This window comes from Streptopelia decaocto (genome assembly GCF_964273445.1).
Source record: "Streptopelia decaocto genome assembly, chromosome: 12".
In the NCBI taxonomy this organism is placed as follows: domain Eukaryota; kingdom Metazoa; phylum Chordata; class Aves; order Columbiformes; family Columbidae; genus Streptopelia; species Streptopelia decaocto.
In genome coordinates, this window is record NC_138667.1 from 12,034,796 (window position 1) to 12,055,148 (window position 20,353).

Genomic DNA, 20,353 nt, shown 5'->3' on the forward strand with positions numbered 1-20,353 from the left:
TACAAGGAAGAAAATCCTTTCTAGCAGAGACAGAATATTGTATAGTTTCATCTTCCATTGCTTTCTGTAAAAAGTCATTTACTGACTATAGATACCTTTAAAACAGAGTATGTTGGTCACACCCACTGGTCTATAACAGGCAGGCAGTTTGATAATCTATGGAACACAGGTAGAGGACTGGAGAGCAGAACTTTCTGTCTGGGTGTTTTTTTCTGGAATGTTTTCACAGTACCGTGGCAAATAGGACAAGACAGAATCATACAAGAGCCACAGCTGTTTGCACATGCATCAGGATGGATGCTTTTAATGGGCATTAAATTTTCTACAAATGCAGAAGCATGGCCAAACCTGTAGAATATATGATTACATTTCTATTGCATTTCCTTTGTTCTGCCAAAATAAGACTACTGAACCATTTAATAGGTCTGGCAAAATAAGAACAGATAATTACTGAGGCTATTTGTTTTGAAAAAATGCTATAAGATATCTTTTTGAAAGCTATGGCATATGAGAAAGATTTCAAGATAATTACTCATAACTGTTGTCATTTACTGTAGCCTTAATTAATATACTTGTTTTGCTAGCTCAAGTAGTATTCAGGAGACAAAACCCAACAAATTTTTTCATAACAAGATAAGCAGAGAACAGCATATCCTGGATTTATTTCGTAGAGTGTCAAAAAAATTGACAGCTCCTTGCTGTTCCCTACCAGCTTCTGCTTTACAACTTCAGAATTATCTACAAACAGTAATTGAGAAAGTTTCATAGCAACTCTGCCAAGAAAAGAAACTGCCTGTTCCATCACACAGGAAAACACACTGATCTTTACCCAAGAATAAAACAGCAAGCCCCTGATTTTTAAAGAGGGAATTGTTAAAATAGAAAATTAAAGCCCAAATATGCTATGGCAGAATGAAATTTTACAGTTAAAAATTTCACTAGGGCATAATGATAAAATAGAAAACAAAAATCAGAAAAAGGGGGTTTGGTTGTTTTGGTTTGGTGTGGGATTTTTTCCCCTTAATTTTTCTTTTCACATGCTAATATTCCTTTAGCATAATTAGAAAGTAACTTATCTTTGTCCCTTAAAGAGGGTACCTTAAACTGAGCAGTGACAACAAATTTGAAGTTCATTAATGCTGCTGGTCCCTGCAAGATATACTTTACAAATCTCTTGTGCAAATATTGATCTATTAAAATGCAATTCCTCCACAGGTTCCTGGTGGAATACCACAGTGCATTCATTACAAACAATATAGGGACTATAGTCCAACAAGGAGATCTGTGATCTCAAAACAACGCAGATACGATACAGCCTCACATCATTTACAAAATGTCCAAACTGTATGTTGTAAGTTGTGAGGAAGAGAGGGTATTACTGTAGCTCTTGTTCAAGTTAAGAATCTTCCAGAGTCAATCACTTAATAAATAAATCAGCTTGATGTGATCAGCCTCGAGAGAGAAAGGATTTAAGACAGAAAGTGAGGCTATAGCTAGTTATCTACAGACAAAACAGCGTTGGACATTACATTTCTACAGGACTTCAGAATATGCCTAAGTGCTTTGCTGGAATAGGGCCTAAAGATGAAAAATCTTTGCTAACACTGAAAGTCATCAGACTGACTTTGGAGCATTTACTTTGCATTCTAACATGAGATAAAGATTGAAGCATCTGATGCTAATTTTAGTCCTACTTCTGACTTTCCTGTGGTTTTGTGGGGTTGAGTCAGAATGGTGATGCTATACCAAAATAGAATTTTTGTAGCTGAATTCTGCTATGTTCTGTTTTACACAGGTGAAAATATTTAATGCAGAAGTACTGTGCTTACTTGGTAAGTGCTAAACTTATTAAATAGAAGTTAAATTGTATTAAACACAAAAACCATTAATATTTCTTAGGTTACAGAGAACAAAAAGGCTTTGTGGGCAACATTCCAATTCCAATGCAAATGGCAGATAAAGGTGTGAGAGCTCCTAACGCAACAAATGCAGGAAAACATCCATTCACATATCACACAGCAACTTTCTCAAAAAAACTATTTTCAATAACATGAGCTATGCTTTATGTAAATGGATGTTTAGAAGCAAAAGTACAAAGCAATGCTTGTTCAAGATCTGATGTATCATTTTTGACATATAGGAGAGAATGTTTTCTCCTTGTTTCCCCCTCTCTGACTTTTTTCCTTTCTCATATATACAGCAGAGAAGAGTGTCGCGTCAATTCTAAATTTTTAACCAATATATCTAAAAACTAAAGCCATAGTACTACTTCTTTAATTAAAGCATTACTCACAAGGGCCTCTAGATGCAGGAGAAAAATAATAAAGCTCATAGATTTAATTTATGCAAGTTCTTCATTGAATTGCAGATATATGCAATCTGGTTTAAATCAGTGAAGGAGGGGAGCTTGAGTAACCAATCAGACTCCACTCCTCCATGTTAATGAATACCCCATAGATTAGACTGATATCCAAGAAAAGACTATCAAAATTATATTGCTTTTATTATTTGGAAATATTCCATGACATAACGTAATGCAATATCATTTCAGCAGAACAGCTAATTCCTTGGGAAGCAGAACAGTTATATCACAACACGCATCTCACCAAGTACTTACATAAGCAAGAAGTACAGGACTATTTCTGTAAGCCTTTAAGCTGGGGAGGCTCTACTTCTTCCTGAGATATTGGCTCTGGCACAAGGTACAGCAAAAGACCATCACAGTGCATGCACTTGGCATTTTTCTCCTGTACTTAGAACCAGATATTGCCACTGTATTACTAAAGATCATCTTTTAAAGAAGGAAGCAAACTATGTCTATAAGGGTAAAAAGAAAGTTCTCTTAGAAACTTTCCTACCGTTCTAAATTTTAAAGACATACGTCATTAAAACAAACAAATTCCTGATCAACTTTTACATAGTTTAAAATATTTTTTCCACAGGGTTCTGTAACATTTATGTTAACTTTTTTGTTTATATCAGTTTTTTTTCAAAGGTTATCTGAACAAGAGGTATTCCTCACAACTATTGGTGCAGTCCCACTTCTAAAGTCTCATATCTGTGATCACTAAAGAGAAGGGGAAAATTTCTATGAATATTATTGGTGTTGGGTCAGATAGAGACTTATATGCCAGCTAATTCAGTGGCATTGCTATAAAGTATAAAGAATTTTTTTAAAGCTATTCTGTGCCTCAGTTTGTCAAATGGGCATATTCACTGTTCTTACAACAGGTGAAGTACCCCAGAACTGCTTAACCTGAATTGTACTTTTGCCACTTTTGGGTGGCCTATGACAAAACACTTACCTTCTCAAATATGTTTTCCATAAAGGTTCTATAACTATTGCTTGGTATTGTGACATGTAAAAAAAAAAAGGCATAAAATATTTATAACATGAGTTTCTATAATCTCACAGAGATTAAGTTGTGCAACCTTAAAATTTCCTTTAATTTAACAGGTAGAATTATATTCTCAGTGAAAACACAGACACAAGAGTTTACTTTCTAAGAAAAATGTTTTTTGGGACGTGGTCAGGGGGAACATTTCTTATTTATTTGAATACTTGTAAGGTGTAATAAAACAGTCAAGCCAAATGACTTCAAAAAACTCAAAATAATATTAATGAAAAATGGTTTACTGTATTCATACTGCACTTTTTTAAACGCAGCAAATGAGGTTAGAAAGGTAACCAAAAGTGTTTCAAAATAGTTATTAGATAAAACAATATATATAAAGATGTGAAGTACCTCAGCTTTGTTTAGCAGATGGAGATGAGCTCCCGAAAGAGCAGTATGAACTCAACTGCTAAGAAAAGCAAGATAATTTATTCTGCTCTGAACCCCCTGCTGCCACGGCTTGACTGCTGCGCATAGCTGAGCTGCCACCTTGCACCGCTCTGCAATCGGCAAGGCAGACCCACTGGTGCACTGCCTATCCCTCTACCCCTTTTGTAACAAGATCATATTCATTACTCTGTGGGTGCAGAACTTAGAGTTCATTCGTGTGCTGTTTGCACTTCTGACTGTATCAGAAACTGTAGTGATCTAATGGAAAATTTGTACTATGACAAAGCAATTTCTATGTGCCTTTTCCTCCGACAGACCTTTTGTACCACAGAGTCAGTTATCAGCTGGCCTGTTCTTGTGCCACTGAGCTGGACATGGTTCTTATGGTAAAAGTGCACAAATATTCCATCCCCAGGGAGAAATTTGAAAAGAAGAGAGTTGTTCAGTCTTCTTCTAAACAGAGGTTTACTTGTTTATTCCTTCATCAAGGGAGTTAGTGTCATTTAAGAAACCACACAAATGAAACCATGTTGAGCACAAGGGGTTAAGGATTTTCAGCTTACAGCAAATTCTCAGTTCTGAAACTTCTAGAGAAGCACAGCAAATTGAATGTCATGAAGCAGCATTACACCTTGTTGCTATCTGTTTATTCTGATTCAAACACTTCTGAAATTTGTATATATGTCCTGGTTTTGGCTGGGATGGAGTTAGTTTTCTTCCTAGTAGTTGGCGTTGTGCTGCATTTTAGATTTGATATGAGAAGAATGTTGATAATGTACTGCTGTTTTGGTTGTTAAGTAGTCAGGGAATTTTTAGCTTCTCATACTTGGCCTGCAGTGAGAAGGTGGGTGGTGCAGAAGGAGCTGAGAGGGGCACAGCCAGGACAGCTGACCCAAACTGGCCAAAGGGGTATTTGATACCATATGACATCACGCTCAATATATATATTTTGGAGGATGAAGAAGGAATGGGGGAATGCTCAGAATGATGGCGTTTATCTGCCCAAGTAACTGTTACACATGATGGAGCCCGGCTTTCCTGGGGATGGCTGAACCCCTCCTGCGCAAGGGAAGGAGCGAATTAATTCCTTGGTTTGTTTGTGTCCGGAGTTTTTGCTTTACCTATTAAACTTCTATCTCAGCCTACACATTTTCTCACTTTTCCAAGTCTCTCCCCCATTCTGGGGGTGAGTGGCTACAAGGTGCTTAGTTGCTGGCTGGGGTTAAACCACAGCAATAAATTAGACTAATTTAGAGAACAAATATATATATGTTTACATCCAGCTAATGTAGGGAGGTTATAATAAACAACTACCATAATAAATGCTGTCATAATAAATAATAGCAAGTCATGAGCAAGTAAAGTAACCTAACTGCTTCATAAAGGTTTAAAGTTAAGTTCGGAGCCTACTGATTTTCCAGTTCACCTTTGAGGTAATTTTTCCTGAATTACTTCCTGTACCAGAAACCAAATATATGCATATAGGCGACATGAGAGAACCTCGATGTTTTCAGAAGCATAGACACCACAAACATTAATCCATTTCTACTATGCAGCTGGTGAAATAAAATTTAATTCCTAAGCATCACGGTCTTTAAGGGCAGAGGTTACAGAGATCACAGATATTGAATGTGAAGTCTTTGAAAGTTTGGGGCCGTATCTGCTACAATTACAATTGAATAAAAACCACTTAAATGGGTCCTAAAAATTTAAAAGAGATGATAATCTGAAATTCTGGACCTCTGAATCATGGATGTTCACATGTAAGAACTCTACATCCAGCTTGTTTCTGGTAGTTAAATAAGTGATATAAAGAGCACATTGCTAACAAAAGTTTCTATTTGCCACTTTTGGCAGCAAACTCACCAGACCCAAACATGAGTTTTTTTCTCTCAAAAATGGGTTATTAACGTGGTATTTAATTTCAAAGGGAGGAAGGTAAACTTCTTTTGGGGTCCGTGCACAATTTTCTTCTCCGGTACCCAAATATGCATTGGAAATTCAATAGCAGTGCCACTCAGCAGTCCTGCAAGTAGTGACAAATAACATCTGCAATGGAAATGGCAGGGAAAATAAGACAGAACGTAATTACTTGCATTGGAATCTGGCCAAGACATTCCAATTAGCAACAGGATGATGAGAAAAATCTTGTCACAAAATCTGAAGCCAAGTAACACCTGGAGTGCACTTTTTGCCAGGCAGATGCAACATCAAAAGCTGGAGGATAGTAGCAGCAGACAGAGAGTTAAACAAGACTGTGATTCTAACAGCAGGTGGATGCCACTTGTAAGAATAGGCACAGGATACCTGCTGAAGGATGCAGCAAACCCCCTCGAGGTGTTGCTCAAGTGTGAAGGGGAAGAAAATCAGTTTCTGGACAAAACAATTAGAACACATTGTAATGAGGCTGGTGACTTCTGCCCCAGGAAGTGTAGGAAAAGAAGGTGGCAAAAGTTGTCAAGTGTATGATAATCCGAAGAAGTTTTTCTTGATGTATTAGATTCATGACACTTTCCAGAAGAGACAGAATAATCACAGAAACTGCTTCTGGCTTTGTTCATTATGACTTAATGAAATAGCATTTATTTTCTTTAGATTTGACCTTTAGATTAGCTCTGCAGAATGAAAAACTAAGAAAACAAATCAGGTGCTCTGAAAGCTAAACACTTCACAGGAGAAAGTCTGTTACAACATATAGAAAAGGAAACAGCTGTACCTATGTTGCCTAAGAAGGGATTGGTGGCTTAAGAATCTCTTACAGTGTTCACATTAACTAGAAATTGATTCTAGAATCAACCTACTATCTCCTCGCCTTCTCTACTCCTCCTTCACTGTAAAAAACAAAACAAAACAAAACACAACAAACACACACAGAAAAAGCAAAAAACAAAACAAAAAAAAGTTTCTGTTATGGAGGAGTAAAAAAAACTAGAATGATGATTAGTGATTAAAGGCATAACACTAAAAGATGGAGACAGAATCTCTTGTCTATCCCTACTTCAGGTGCTGTCTGGTTATAAGACACAGACAGGTGCCTACTGAATTTTCCAAGGCAGCAGTTCCCCCTGCCTGAAGCTCTTTTCTGTACAGTGAAGATAACAAGGCTTGTTTGCCTCCTGGAGAAAGCAAAAGGTAAAAATAACAGGTGTCAGTAACTGATGTGTACAAAATGTTGTGTTCTCTTTAGATAACTGTTGTATGAATCCAGAAAACAAAGATGGAAAAACAAAGTCTAAACTTGGGTTTGGATTTTCTGGGAAATAAAAGCATGAGGCTCCTAATTGTTGTTGATTTTTGCCTCCTTAATTTTGATTTTTTTTTTTTTGAAGGTCTAAAGATAAAACACACATACGATACAAACAAATGAAAGATGACCACAATCAGAAATATAGTAAAAAGAAAAATGTTAACTTTTAATAACATTACCTAGCAGATTCCATCATGATTCATCATTAGGGCTAAGGAAAAGCTCACTCTGTGATGGAGCATGGAGGTCTCTGATCTGCCTCTGAATGTGTTGACACATCATCTTGTTGGAGCTCATTCACACTGGCAAAATAATAGTTTGTTTCATAAGAAAGGTAGTATGACTGATACTACCTTAGGGACCTCAACTTATGTGCAACATTTCATAGGAGTGGGTGCCTGCTGATGGCAAGAAGCACATCCACTAAGAGAGGTCCCAAAATCTGAATCTAGAGTATTTGACAGAGACTGGGCAGCTCTGCAATTCGACAGGTAAGTGGAAGGAAGAAAGGAAAAGACACAAGCTACAAGTAAAGTAAAACTGCTGAACTAGGAATTGCAACAAGAACCACAATTATCAGTTCAAAAATAAACTCAGTTCAAGTAATTTATTTGAAGTCTTTCAGGTTGAGAGATCCTGTATTATATAATATATACACACTCCAGGTGTATAGATGCCATATAAGCTTACCGCTTGTCTTCTGTTTTCCCACACTGGCTTTCAAACAATCTAACTCTCCCAATTTTGAACAGTAACTTCTCATTTTTCTAATCTGTAGGCAAGCCAACATCAGAACAAGTGAGTGGCTACAGGTCAAGCTTTCCTGATTCTCAGAGAAGCAAGGAAAATCCAGTAAAGCTTTGGAGGAACTTTGAATATCAGAAAAATCTTTGGCAATAAATAAAGTTCATAGCATTTCTGAATTACAGAAACCTAAAACAGTAGAGAGGATGAGAAGAACTGAACAGGCTTAAAAATAGTCTCAAGGATTAGTGTTGCTCAGAGGTTATAGGCAGCATGAAACAACCCACCAGAAAGACACGTAAGGAACAGCTTCAGGAGCATGTTTTTGGTGTAGTCAGCAGGACAAGAAAAGTACTATTATGCCATCCTGATGAGAAAGTCTGAGCATACCCCGAAGACATACCCAACATGTTTCTTTCTGAGGTAAAGGAAGAGTACAGATAACCCAGCAAACTGGCATCAGATCATTATAGCCCATATGTTTTCTAATGCCTGGTCATATACAATGTCATTGCTGCTACAGAGCCAATGGAACCCTTTATATTCCTGACCGAGGGCCAACAGGTGCCGACAGGATCCCAGTGCAAATGGATTATAGTGGGCGAGTGAGCCATGAGGTCCAGCAAGACAGACAGTCTCCAGAAACAGGGAAGCAATAGCTGCCTGCCAGCTACCTAATTGTGGAGTTGGTGTCTGCTGGGAAGCCAGCTGCCTTCCCAGCCTTCCAGATGGAAATGAGAATGGAAAAGAAAGTAGACAATGAAGGCTACATGAAAATCAAATTAAATAAACACTATTTGTACCATAATTCTGATCTGCTTTGACTGGCTCTTTTTTATGAAAAACACTTCAGGGATTTTCTTTTTCTGCACGTGGTAAAAAATAGGTTGAGTATAAAAGAAGGTGATAAAACAGAAGTATCAGATAACTTCTCTTACATTTGGAGCAGCTGTCTTTAATCTCCAAGTATACAAGCACAATTAGCAGCTATGAGTGGAAAGTTCAGAGGTTCTTTTTGATTATTGCATTTTGGACTTCTACATGAAAATTGTTTAAATCCTTTCAGACTGTAAGCTGAAACAACTGCCAGTATTTACTTCTCTATTTCCATTTAGGGCAGTAAGGATAAGACCTCCCTCTAGACCTAATCAATAAGAGCAAGAGATAGCAGCTTTTTGGAGCTCCAGAAGAAGAGGGTAGGTAATTTCTCACTCACATAACACTTAGATGATGCCTGAGATAAGATGAACACTTATCTGAACAAGCTTCCTTATAAACAATATGAGCAGAGGATTGAGGGTAGAGTTCCAGCTGACTCACTAATGTCAATACTAAGATATTTGTTTCAGTGCAGCATATTTACCCTTAATTACATAATAAAACATTTTCAATAGCATCAAATAAATGTAAAATTAACACATGTCCCTCAGTTGCTAGTACATAGTTATGACCGTTAAGCCACATCTGAAAATGTCTGCAGAAGTCTAAGAAGGTCATTGGTGGATTACAAATCACTGCAACTTCAGTACTAGCAAGTCCATCCAAAACATGAGAAAATCCTCCCAAAACTCTGGATTCAACCACTGTCATCAGGACAGTTTAGAAAGAAAGATACGTACTTCTCTGAATGAAATCAGTACCTAAGTAGGATAAGAACTGGTTCAAGATAATACCACACAGTGTTTTTAGATTTATATAAAAAAATACACATTTCATCACACAGAACAAAACGGAGCACAGATGCAATCTAAACAAATCAGAATATGAACAACTAGAAATACTAGGAAATCTCACCTGTCTCTTTGTTGAGCTACAAATATTTTGCAGAGATGCGAAATCAGTTTTTAAGTCTCACAGATATTTTCCTTCACAATAAAAAGCCCACTATTTTTTATCACCAGCAAGGGTACCTGAATATTTCTATATTCATGCCAGTATTAATATGAAATAGTCAACTGATTTCAAGTAGAACAGTAATTGGGTAATGTGTATTTTACAGAAACAAAGTAGTTTACCATCACTTTAGCAACTTAGGTAATTAAGTGCCCAAGATTAGAACAGAACAGTGTATTTTCCAGAGTTTCTAAACCTACACAAAATGACATAAAACCAGCAAACTGACACAGATAAGAAAAAGATCAATTCCAGAAGAAAAACAAACAAAAAAACCCACAGAAATTATCTATAATATAATGAAAAAAAAAAAAAAAGTAGCAAACTTAGGAAGACCATTTGAGTACTAAAATAACATTTGTCCAGCTTTATCCATTGGCACTTTAGGAATTTCCTGTACTGATCATCTATTGCTTCTGCACTGAACTCCATAACCATTATACGTGTTAGGAAGGATAGTGGAATATTAGAGTTTTTGCTAATGTATCTCTTAAAATAACAGAAGGATATTAAGCAAGTAATGTTGATAAATATGGAATGCTACAGTTTTATATTCCTAGTTACCTCCTAAGGAGGTATTTTCATAAAATCCTAGTTAGATAACAAAACATAACACGTAGAGAGAGAGTCAAAAGCCATTCTAGAAATAACTAAGTCTTTCATACTACTGTCCATGGATTTCTTTCCTGTCAGAAACCCAGCCTCTAAGTACTATTTGTCTTTAGTATAATGGTAGAAATTGCTTTTCCATTTTCTAGTGACACAAAAATGAACTACCAGCCCAGGGAAACTGGAATGAATTTTGCAGAATCACACATTAAATCTCCTTGGGTATTTTCCTAACATGGATGGTAGCAGGAGTAAGTCCAGATTCTTCGAATTATGCCATAGCTAGATCAAATTGAATACAATTAGCCTTTACAAAATGAGGTTTTTTACTACCTTTGTGTTGCTGACTTGTGGGTCCTTTCAACAGTCAGAGGTGTCTGTCAGTAAAATGAGCCTTGATCCAGGTTTTAACTGATGGAAACTAATTTGAATGTGGTTCACAGTTGGTGTAAATTACTGGAGCCCAGCTGACCTTATTCTAATTTGATAGCTTCTACCACTACAGATTTACATTTAGAAATTAAACTCATCAAGTCAAATACCAAATACTTTCATACCCTCTCCAATCACAGAGACCACAAGGAGTGCATGTTCTTTGGCCTTGCAAATGTAATTATTAGTCAGAAAAATACTCAGCTAAATGAATTTCTCCCTCTTGTCACCTTCTCTCTTTTCTAGGTCTGCTTTACAATACTTTTTTCCCTACTTTGTGTTTCATAATTCATCTTCCTCTGTTACAATAACTGAGTTTAAATAGTTGATTTTAACATTAGATGAACTTACTATGAAAATTAAGCTAACTTTTTTCCTTTTGGTATTCTTGTATGTAGTTCAATTCCTTAAAGTATCAGGCATATAGTAATGAGTTTATACTTTGCTCATATGTAGGGATATGACCTTACTAGTTTGTATAAACCCCATCACAAAACCAAGCACGTAACTAAAGCAAGCCAACAAGTGTTTGATAGGGCACTTTTTAAAATACAAAATTTGCCCAGAGTAGCAATAGACTAAAAGAAAGGGAATAGCTGTGTTTTTAAGGATGCCCACTCAATGACAAAAGATTAAACAGGCAGTCTTGTGGCTAAATTAATTGGTAGGATGACAAATTTCTTCCACAGCTATGGCTGCATTATTGATGAGTAGATGCCAATTCAAATCACCCAGGGATTTGTAGACCTTAAAATTCCTACAAATGCCTCCTAGAAAGTGTTTAGAACTATCAGTTTCTACCACAGGAGTCAACCTCCTTGCTTGTCAGCATAGACGTAGCTGTCCATGGACAACATCAGAGGCTTAAGTTCACTTTCTTATCCCCTCTGTGGTTATTTAGAACTATTTGTATTTCCTTTCAGCATGATAGGAGTTCCTTTATTTCCCCTGCTATGAAACTGGTATTTATCATGAAACCATTTTTGGCATCTAACACTCACACAGCATCCTTTCTTTCTGTTTGTATCATACCTATGACCTTAGAACATCTCCTGTAGTTTTTCCACCTGACGCTACTGAAGCTGTATGCCAAATATCTCCAGGTATAACAGATGGCAGAGGAGCTGTCTGTATTTTCAGTTCAGAGTCAATCTTTTCAACAGGTTATGACAGTTTATGCCACTATCCTTCTTTATGCTTTTTCTGCCTTTTTTTTTAAAAAAAAAAAAAAAAAAAAGAAGAAAAATCCCACCACGTTCTGCAGTAAGTGTGGGCAGTGGGAACAAGGAAGATGTTTGGTGTGGTGCAGGGTTAATAACGGCTTTGAGGTATGGGTAGATATGAAGTAGTTTGTATGACTAAGATCTATTTCTTCAAACATCTTTGTAGAAATATCTATAAAAATGTTTGTTCATCATAATTTCTGGCCTTAAAAGCCTCCTGTCATTTTGGAGTATGGGAGAGAGGGGAGAGGCAGAAATCCAAGTTCTATTTAGTATCTCTATTGCTTTTTAATGATCTCTTCAGCATCTTAAATGATCATTTAATATCTTCTGTCATCATTTTTCAGAGTCTCACATAATCCTGAGCGTTACTGTCTGTTTTCACGGCTCTTAGCTCTCTAGCATTGCAAGGCATCAGCAAGCTTTTACTCCTGTCTAAACTGGCTGGGATAATAGTCATATCCATCACTGTGTAGATTCAGTGACAATTCATTGTACTACTCCTAAACATCCTCAATGCAGTTCATTACTTGCAAGTCCATAAAGTCTATTTTTTCTCTGTTCAGTGTGAATCTGTGCCATTCCATCTCCTTTCAAAGCTCCTGCCTCTTATATTTGGAACACCAATTACTCCATATCCCTGCTCAGTTACATCAGTGCCCGGGAGAAGCCACTGCCTCTCATTTGGGCCCTTTCATCACAATCACCTACCTTAAAAAAAGTCCATTGTTAGTTTTAATTTCAGGTAAATTCTGTTTTCTTGCTTTTTGTGGAACTGAAATAATAAAAGCAATTTCCACTTAATTTTTCTGTCCAAATTTATATGTTCTCTTTTCTTTCACTTGTTTCCCAGGATCTCACTAAAAATTTGCTATTTTCCATTCTGTTCATATTTTTATTCTATATCTTCACTAAATGCATCAATTCCTGCTTTCAAATATATCTCCTCATTAACATCTAATTTATTGGTATTTAATTTGTCTAGAAACATGTGGAATGTAGTTTTTATATTAACCTATGTATCTTGTAAATATATTTAAAGTGAGGATCAATGCACATGCCCTTTTCTTCTGTTTTTATTTCTCATATTGTCTGACAAATTCTCTGTGGAAAGCTATGAATTGTTTGCTTTCTTTCCAAGAGCTCCTAATGTCTGCTTAGATGTTTACACATATGTTTATAAATATGTTTACAAATTCTAGCAAAATAAAAAGCAACTTATCCAAACCGATAGTTTATTTCACAATTTATATCCTCTAAAAAACAGAAAGCATACACTGCCATTAGAAAAACAGGCAAAACAAACAGATTCTGCAAAAATGAAATACAAAGTGAAATATGTAAATGAGTAACTGAGAGCTAACACTAATTTTAGCAGCAGAGTGCTTAATTCTATAATTGCATACTGATATGTGTTTTAAGCGTAGATGCCCAGTATTGATAATCTGAAGATTGTGATTGTTAAAAGACTTCTCTGAGTTTTCTGTACGATGCATTGTTTCTGTGCCCGACAGGAGTCAGTACACGACACAGTCCCAGGCTGCTGAGATCGTTAGTTTGACAGAAGCCTGTGTTGTTCTGTTTCTTTTTCTAGTCAACTTTTTCTTTCCAAAGAAGTTTTTCATATTTAGGGTTGAGCGAGAAGAAACATAAAATGTGGGGACATGTTGAAAATGAGATGAATTTGTGCCTTTTTATTTACACTGGCCATAAGACAGACTTCTTTAAGATAAAGAAGTTCTAATAACAATTAATGACTATTATAATATGAGTTTGTGTACTGTGACCTTAACACTTCCGGTTTTTATGCATTTTCATCCAGTTTATGACTATTTAGGAAAATAGAAAAGAAAGAAAAAAATAAAAGAAAAGGCATGAGAATTATGCCTTCCTGCCCCTTAAAAAACCCCCAACAAACAAACCAACCAACCCCCCAAAAAAACAAAACAAAGAAACCAAACACAAACCAAAACACACACATCAAAGAACCCACACCAAACCCAACCAAAACAACGAAACAAACACAAATACAAAAACAAAGACAGAAAAATCCAGTGTTGCATTTCCTCACAGAATGTTAAATAAATTAGGTGTGTTTAAACATCCTCATTTGCTGAGACGGCAGGAGGTCAGAGCAGACAGTGCTGCCCTGAGCTTTCTGCCCTGCATTGCCAGCACAAGCCCAGCTCATGGGAACAGAATCTGTTCCTCCTGCTTTTTGTGTGCAGACAAGTGCCCACACAGATACTGTTAAACTGCAGCATGATTTTTTGTGTGTTCCTTCCTCACTCCCTGCGTCAGAGAAAAGGTGAGGAAGCATCCAAGACAACAGAAATGGGACTTGGAAGAAAAGATATCGGTAGGCAATGAATATTACGAGACAAAGCGTCCAAAAGGAGTAACCCAAGTAAACATAGATTTAGAATCACTGGAAAATCCTGTAGCATCTTCTTTTGCCTGAGAAAAATTGAGGACAAATACTAAACACAGTTCTTGAATCTAGCCACTCAGCTGAATTCCCCAGTCAGACTGTGCCTCCCCAGATGAATGCACAAAACCACATCAAAGTAGAGAAGCTTTCTTCTCCTTGCTTCAAAGTGGCAAAGTCTACAACAGAGCTGGCAAGCTCTAAAAAGGTGGTTTTGGCCCAAACTAAATGCAAAGCTATGTAGAAAATGAAAATATAACTTCAGCTCAAACCTACCACTGTCTTTATTAAAAGGAAGCAATAAAATCTAACAATCCCTCCTCCTCCCTCGCCTATCAATTTAACACTGGCTAAATTTATTGAGCAGTTATTTCCAAGAAACCTTCTTTACAATCACCATCTCCCTTCCCTCTCATTACAAGTCAGCAGAGGAGCCGGGAGACGCTTGACCTTGTAGCAGAGGACAGCACTACCAGGAGAAGAGAAGAATAACATGACAACTGGGCACAGAGCCACCAATTCTTTAGCTGGAATATTCTGCCTTTCATAGCTTTGGATTAAAAAGTAGGACTGGGATAAAGGAGAGGGGTTATAAGGAGCCTCTGGGAAGAGACAGAGAATAGGGCAGGAAAAGCAGCAAGGTAAGCAATATTTATAGATTTCCAGGATCCTTTGTGTGTCCTGAATGGGAACGTTATCAAAAGAGCATAAAGCTGTTCTGACAAGATAATGTAGTGAGTGGTATCAAGGAAAAAAAAAAAGTAAATCTGTTACCGGAACCTTACACAAGGCATTTTTTTTGTACATAATAAGTGTACTTTGGCATTCCTAAAGTGACACATGGGCACACCTCCTGATGAATGGCCAGAAGTTTAAATGGCTGGTCTCTGAGCAAACAAGAAATGCTCAAGGAGGAGTTGTTTACAAAAACCAAAAACTTTTCAAACTATGAGATACTGACAGTCAATTCTTTGTCTGTCAGAGATATCACAACAGTTTTCAGGAACTTGTATGGAAAACTTTTATCTCTTGTTGCTATTAGCTTTCTATCTATGACTCTTGGGTTTTAAAGTATTTTTTAACTTGTGGTTGTGCCTGGGAAACAGCAAAAGCAATTTATGTGCTCCATCTGCTCAGTGTAAATAATGATTAGCATCTATACTCCCTTGAAATAGGATTTTTTTTTTTTTTGAAACCTAGGTTGGCTTATTGTTATCTTGGGTTTTTATCAGCATGTTTTGCCTCATATAACAGCACTTCAGAATCTTCTGCTAGCACTGGATGCAGGAAATGGGGGCCTTAGTTGCACAGGCTTGAGAATCCCAGTTAGGATGAAAAAGCATAATCTATTAAGTTTTAAATGTAAATTTTGGTCTCCAGATATAGGTATGGACTAAAAGCACCAGAATATTTCATCTTGTTGTAAAATAATTGCAAAATCAGCGGAGACTCTTGAGGGCTTCTTCAAGAGTGTTACAGAATCAAAAATTTCATGATGAACTCATTAGAATTTTGAACTGAGGAGGTAAGTTACTTGAAGTGAAAGGTACAATCTGAAATAGATGCAATACCATCCAATACCCAGGCTTTGCTGTAAAGGTGAACATTTTTCAAAATATGTGTTCTCATCCAAAGTTAACTAGGCAAGAAAGTTTTCACGGTTCACTGTTGTCTTTTTAATAAGAAATGAAACCACATTTTATTCTCTAAAAGCCTAAGAAATGCCCTACTGAGTTGAGCATCACCCAGTAAAGCCTCATATTCTGCTCTGGACAGTGGCATACAAGACCCTACCATGGAGAACAAATAAGCTTTGCCCTTTTCTACAGTCCACTGGCCCTGTTGTTCCCCTGCATCCACACCTCCTGCATTATCAATTCTGGACCATACATCGCTGCTAGTTCTCTTTAATAAGTAATCATAGTTTTATTCCTTTTACAGAAGGAATTTGTCTGATTCCTTCTGCTACTTGCTGATACTGTCCATTTGTCACCTTAGCCTCCTGTGGCAACAAATTCCAGAAGTTCATAACCATCTTAATAGAAAAGTAAACCTTTTGTTTTAAACCAACCTCCCACCAATATCAGCCAGTACCTGTTAGTTCTAGCGCCAAGAGGTTTGGTGAACATCAGTGTTTCATTCACTTTGTCATCATGATTTTGTAAACCTTGGTCATATCACTTACTTTATCCTTTTCTTCTCTAGATGGAAGAGTCCCAGCTTTTTTTCATCTCCTTATAAGACACTGTCCACCTCTTTTCTCATTTCAGTTGCCATTCTCTGCCCCTTTTCATGAGGTTTTATTTTCAAGCTCAGAAATTCCCTTTTTGTTATGTTAGGAAGGAGGAAAAATGAGAGAAAGCCTTGATAAAGCTCACTATATTTAATAAAAGGAGATAAAATTTGATAATATTTTTCCTATAGAGTAAGCATGCAATGACCTTAAAAGCCTCATGACATTTTCCCTTGGACTATGAGCTTAGCCTCCTATTTAACAGTTCCATCTATACCACTGGGAACTATAAACCACGTACTGCATATGTCAGACTTCTAACAAGACCCCCTGATACTTCACTATTTCCCTCCCTCAGATATTGTAGAGAAATATAATCTCTACTGTGATTTTGAGAGAATTTAAAAGACTTTTATCTGTAAATCACTGTTTCAATTATCTGCACACAAACATCACACTCTTGGCTTTACCTGATTTTAACAAGAAAACCAGATGCACACTTGTTATTTAAGACTTTGCTCCTTTCCTCATAGCAAAGATTTTTTTTTTTTTTTTTAAGCCATGAAGCTGTTCTAGCCAGCTCCTCTCATGCTGGGAGAAAAGCATGTTTCATCCATTACTTTCTCTTCAAACCTCCTAAAGAGATAATTAAGCATTGCAATTGACTGCAATTTATTAATCAGACATTCTGTTATACCTCTTTTTTTAAACCATAACTTTATAGATGGAGAAACAGAGGTAGAATATTCAGCCAGATCTCCTTAAGTGCAATTCGTTCTAAGCCATTCTTATTTTCTTTTTAGCCATTATGTCTTGTCCAAGATTTTAAATAGATCACAAAAAAGTGCTCAGTTACATTATTATAGCACACAGCAAATTTGTTTCATACTAGAAAACAGAGATAAGTTTATCCCATCCATACTGATGTTCTTTTTCAATGCTTTCCCATAACCTCCACTGCCCATCTCTGTTGTTTATGACTGATAAGAACATAGTATCTCAAAATTCATACCTGATCACTATTTCAGTCACTTGCAGCAAGTTTGAGCATAATGTTCCAGGTTTTGCCCAGACAAAATTTTTTGTGGAATTAAGCACTATTCAGCCATACACAATTTCCTACAGGAAATGCATGTTTGGAAACAAACACATGAAAAAGTTGTTCACCAATGCTTTAATTTTATCTCTTTTGTTCTATCATTGTGTGCGGTGGCATTGCCGAAGGGTTTTAATGACATGTTTAAGGATACCACAGGGACACATTAAACTGACATAATACCTGTGAAATTCCTAGCAAAATTCTAAAATCAAATGGTGACTCTGATCTCTCAAACCAGAAACCTACAGAACTAAAAGCATGAACTCTTAACAGCTTGATTCAATAAAGCTCCATAGCTGGTGCTATGGACAGACAAATCAAAATCTCTCTCTCTCAGAGTGCTTGGACTTATTGTCTGCCATTTCCGAATGGGTATGGAGTTATTACAATAAAAGCAGAAGAAATTTCCTACAACCACTGAAAGTTAAGGGGTAATCATTTCCTGGAAACAGACAACACAAGGAGATTTTAAGAGGCATTTCTAAAACAGTGATTTCATCTCTACCAACTGTGGTCCCTTGAGTTTTTAATTTTCTGTGGCTTTTTACTGGTTTTAGGACTTCTCTGAAAGTTTGCAACCACACCAAATATCACAGAGCTGCCTTGAATGTTCTGCCATCTTTATTTTGATGTTGTACCTCAATGTCAACTCCATTTTCAAATCTGTGAAACCAAGAGGACCTAAACCACTCCTCTCTCTCTTCCTGTCATACCCAAGCTCTTCCCAAGATTAAGAGAGAATATGTAATGAATCACTCATCCTGAAACACAGTACAGGCTTTAAAGCATGGCAGTAGACTCAAAGGGAACATTGTGCTATGTTTGGAAGTTTTTAGGATGGGTAGACTCAATGTTTCAGATTTCTTTTGTCTCAGGTTGCATTTTTTTCCCCTTTTATTGAAAGGTATACAAAACAACCTTTATTTCTGAAGTGCAGAGGTCCTTTTGAACTGGCAAGGTTAGACTTTACCCCTTTTGTTTTCATTTGCTGGCAGATATTGCTCAGTTCCAAACTATCAGAAAGAGGAAAAAAACTCAAAATACTCCCCCCACTCCCAAACCTTCCCCAACTACAGCAACAAGGGTACATTTCGTTCCATTTTGGCATCTCAGATAAAGGAAAACCTTAAGGGAAAATCATATATTAATCACATGCTAGCTTCCTGACCTGATTCTATTCTTCACAAAAACCTTTTCATTGACAGACTTATTGAAGAAAGAAAGCAACACAGCTTCTCCCTCTCAGTTGCCATCTCATTAAAAAAAATAACCAACCAACAAGCCTCAACAACAATAACAAGCCACCACCACCCCAAACCAAACCTAACAAACAAGAAAACCCCAACCAAACCTAACAGACAAAAAACCTACAACGTTTTGAATGGACATACTTATTCTGATAAAAAAAAATTAAATAGAGGTGTTTGTCTGGGCCGTGTTGTAGGGTAGAATTCCTCTAGCTTAAGAGAGAATGAGAGTTGTGGATCTATCTGTCCATCTCAAAGTCAGCACTGCACTTCCAGCTCAGCTCTATAACAGAAGTTGCAATGTGAATTTTGATCCTACCTCATCTTTCTCCAGCTCTTCCCCTAATGCAATGTGTTGAAGATGGTTCATTTAGTTTTGGTTTTCACAATGTTTTGAGCCAGTAACATGATTCACTTGGTTTCTTTTACCTGTTTTTGCAGAGCTAGAAAAACATTTCTTCTATTCTAGAGACATTGCAAAAATTCATCAGTGCAAACAATGAGCGATGCAACAGATCACGTCAGGACCAGGTTATGCCGATAAAAGTCACCACTCAATGCTGAAGAACTCACACTGGAGTCTTCGTACAGAACCACAACTAATTGCTGTTTTATAAAACAACATACTGGCTTATTTTCCCCATTTAGCCACTATCTCTAAATACAGAAATCCTGGGGAAAAAAAAAGCATTTTAACAAGTTAGAATATAATCAGCAACTAGTCATCTGAGCTAAAGTTGGGGAATAATCAATATGCTAATGAGAACTGAACCAGCTGACTGGCAAATAGATGTCATTGTTTATTCTGCTAAATAGAAACCTCAGAGGAGTTTTATTTGTGCACATTATCTCAGTCTAAGGAGGGACACATTTGTGACATACACATACACAAGAGAAGCAAGATGAGGTGTAGGTTACAACACTTTTGCAATGGTCATTGCATTAATTTTTATAGTGTTTTGCTCATTCCATGGGATTGTTGGAAGCTGGAGTTTGTTAAAATTTGAAAAGGTGACAACATCCTCCACAGAAACAAGAGACTATCATCTTCTGGAATATTTTGTCAGCACAACTGCTGCAAGAAACTAAAAATTCCTTATCAAAAATACACCTTGGATAGGAAGACGCATGCATACATTAAATACTCATATAAAAATGTTCTCAAATTAGATGAAGCACATAGTCTCATGAATTAGCATTGCCATTCTCTCACACTATGTATTCCTTATCATAGTACGGGATGGATTTCAAAGATCTAAACAATACTGCCATTTTGAAAATGGGAAAACATTTATTTAATTTGTGTAAACCTGACAATAAGACCTTATTTACTTGAGAAGCATTGATGAATTTCGCAGTCCCAAGAAAAACAATGGTATCAGATGGGCACTTGCAGCATTTGAAGTGCTAATA